The following is a 3,262-nucleotide window of genomic DNA, read 5'->3' on the forward strand; positions in this document are numbered from 1 at the left end:
AGTCGACCACGCTCAGTTTTGATAGAGGGTCCCCCGCTGCACGAGCAGGAAGGGACAGGACTCGGTGCTGTTCAACGTCGTCTGCTCTTGGGAACGGAGGAGGGACGGGCTGTGACTGCCGAGCGGGGCAGGGAGGCCCCGGAGAGAGCGGATGTGCTTTCGGAGGGTGACCCGGCGGAGGACGGTGGGCAAAGGCGAGCATATGGAGCCTCCAGACGAAAACTGATTATTATTATGTCTTTATGAAACACCAAGACTTGTGCTTTACAGATTTGATAGGAGGTATTTTGCTTTCTGTTGTCAGTGCACTCTCCAAGGCAAGGACTTGCTTCATCACCCGTCCGCACCGAAACCTTTTAAAGAGAAAATAAAGTCCTCATCCATGGTCAAAGGTGTGACAATGTCTATATTTCTATAGGAGAAATGTTAATAGTGAATCACTTCAGAACTCCATGGTAGAAAACTTTCTGTTCTTCCAGCAGATTTTTTAAAAAGCGCACTGATGCAGTATGTTTTGTTTTATTTTGAATTTACGTTAACTTTTCTAAAATGAAATGCTCTTTAACATGCCAATCGTTTATCAACGGCCCTTTTCCTTTGTGAAATGAAAATCATATGTTAATTCTGCTTCTCATCTTTTTATTTTGTAGATTGCTAGCTTTATTCTTCCATATAAGCACTAAACCGTGAATAGATGTATTTATTACCAAATAACTACACTTTTATCACGACGTCAAGAGGTAATTTTTCTTGACCCGGGAACACTAGCAGCTCCGGGTTGCGAATCTTATGCTTTTCTTTCAAACTGCTTTGCAGCACTTTTACTGCAAAGTAAAAATCACCCTGATGTCTTGTTGCCAAATACTTTCTCAGCGGGGTGGGTCACCTGGGTTAGTTCAAGCCGTTAGCATGTCGGAGCCAGCACACGCTTCCCTGGTGACACTTCTCTGTTCCAGGCATTTGTGTCGTTCCACAGATACCGTGTGAGCTGACTGTGAGGAAAGGCAAGATAAATATGTATATTGTTCTCTGTAAAAAAAAATACTGAATTAACTGTAGGTTGCGTGAATGTCCAGTGTCTTTTATTTATATTCTCGCTTTCTCTCTGATGATCGAATACTTCAAGGTTACAAATAAATTTGTCAGCTAAACTTTGAAATAGTCTTTTGCTAAATTCACATCAGAAGCATCAGTTCAGGTAAATGCAATACCTGAAACTAAAAGGAAAACCCTCGAAACTCAATGCCATGCCTCAACAAATTGAAATATACTCTTCCACTTAAATACAGGAGCAAACCCACCGACATAAAAATGCTTTGATAAGCAGAAACAAAAAAAAAGAGACAGTTTTGGAGGCTGGCAATCCTTGGAAGATCCAAACAGTGTTGCTCTGTGCACGCACAGGCTTCGATCACGGTCAAGCTATTTTCTGACAGGTTGTGGTTATTTTTCAACATTACTTGCAAAGTTATGAGCAGAAATCTGTGCTGATACAGCGGCAGCGAACAGCAGCGTCTGATGTTGTCTGTCTGTGAAGAGAAAGTTGTGCATATGAAATGCTGAAAGTCAGATATTAGAATTTTTTTAAGAGAAATCAGGAAGAAAAGGAAAACCATCCCCGTATTGAGCATCTTTGAGCGGGGGGGGTCTGAGGGGAGCAGCAGGGGGGCAGCACCGGGCTCGAAGGTGCAGCTGCCCCCAGCCCTGGGGGGGATGCTCCATCGGGGACCCAGTGCAGCAAGAGCCGTGCTGCCCTGGGAGGCTGCCAGCACCCCGGTACGTGCTGCCCCGGGGACTTGCCAGACGTCAGGCAAGTCCAGGCTTTTAATTCCTACTTTTTCTGAAGGCCACCACTGGAACAAGGTGACATGTTGTCTCCAGTCTCTTGCTGCCGTCGCCCTCGGTGTTTCGCAGCTGCTTGCCATCGCAATCAGCCGCCGCTCTCTTCTTCCTGGCCTCAGAGAGGGTGGGACGCCGGCATCTCCAGAAATGAGCTGGTATCGACAATATTTGCAGAAAGATTAATTTTGCAAAATCCTTGTTAATCACCAGCACCTTTGCAGCTTCTCCCCTTCCCGTTACACGTGCGCTGCACCCGAGGAAGAGAAACAGGCCCCGTTTGTGCTCTCAGTGAGCTGTGAGAAGCTTGCCCAAAGCGAAACGGGTGCTGGCACACTGAATTCATGCTCCAATATTCACTCGACAGAGAAGCTCAGTCGTTCTTTCCAGGAGACCCGGTCCAAGCCCTGCGGCAGGGAAGGGGGACGTCCTGCTGGCTGACACCAGTGGGCTACTGGTCTCTGCTCCTGGGGGAGGTTTCAGGTGGGTGAAGCTGCATCTCCTGCAGCCAAGGCAGAGATTTACCTTGTTTGGGTCTGAGCTCTCAAGTCTGGAGAAGTCTGGAGCTGGTTTTCCTTCATTTTCCAGAACCAAGTAATAAAGAGACAACTGTTGCTGCTAGCCCGTAGGTACATCACAAGGACATTTTTTCTTGAAATTTATGGAGTAGTTAGAAAAAAATACGGGATTTTAAAAAAGCACGTTATAGAATTTCACACAAAGAAAAAGCAAGAGTTTGTGCTTTCAAGAATTCTGTGGGTTTTGCGCTCTTGCCCTATGATCTAGAAACACTCTCACCAAGTCTGAGTAAGTGTTTTGCATTAAACCATTTTGGCAGTTCAAGTATAAATAATATTTTCCTGTAAAAGGCTAAAAAAGACAATAAAAGACTCTTATTTCCTAAAAAAAAAAGAAAGAAATAAGAACAGAAAGGCAGAAATAGAATTGGTTTTAGGATAATGCTGCAGTTATAAACCCACTGTCCGGAAACTGTAGTAATTGAACATGTATTTTACACATCTTTTTTTACATCACTTCCCAGCAAATAACAGGTGCTGTTGTTCCTCTCTCCCTGGGAATTCCCAGCGGATGGCTGAGTTTAAGAAATGAAGAAATGCAAATTTCCCCCTCTGCCTTTGTGCTTTGCTCTGAAAGGCAGAACAGGCTGCGAGTTGCCGGCGCTTGTGCTCCCCTGAACACGGAGGAGAGCTCCCCGAACATCCTGATATAAAATTCAGGGATTGCATTTCAGCCTCTCCTTTCAGGGCTGAAGCTCAGGGATTCCATTAATATAAATGCTTTCTTCCCCTTAAAAAAAGAAAACCAATTTGAAAGAAGCAAATAAAACTAACACAATCCAACTGACTGACAGCTTGTAAAACCCAAACAGAGTTGGGAAGAGGGGTTTTGCTTTGCTCGATTT

Source organism: Apaloderma vittatum, unplaced genomic scaffold (assembly GCF_000703405.1).
Source record: "Apaloderma vittatum isolate BGI_N311 unplaced genomic scaffold, ASM70340v1 scaffold21221, whole genome shotgun sequence".
Classification (NCBI taxonomy): Eukaryota; Metazoa; Chordata; class Aves; order Trogoniformes; family Trogonidae; genus Apaloderma; species Apaloderma vittatum.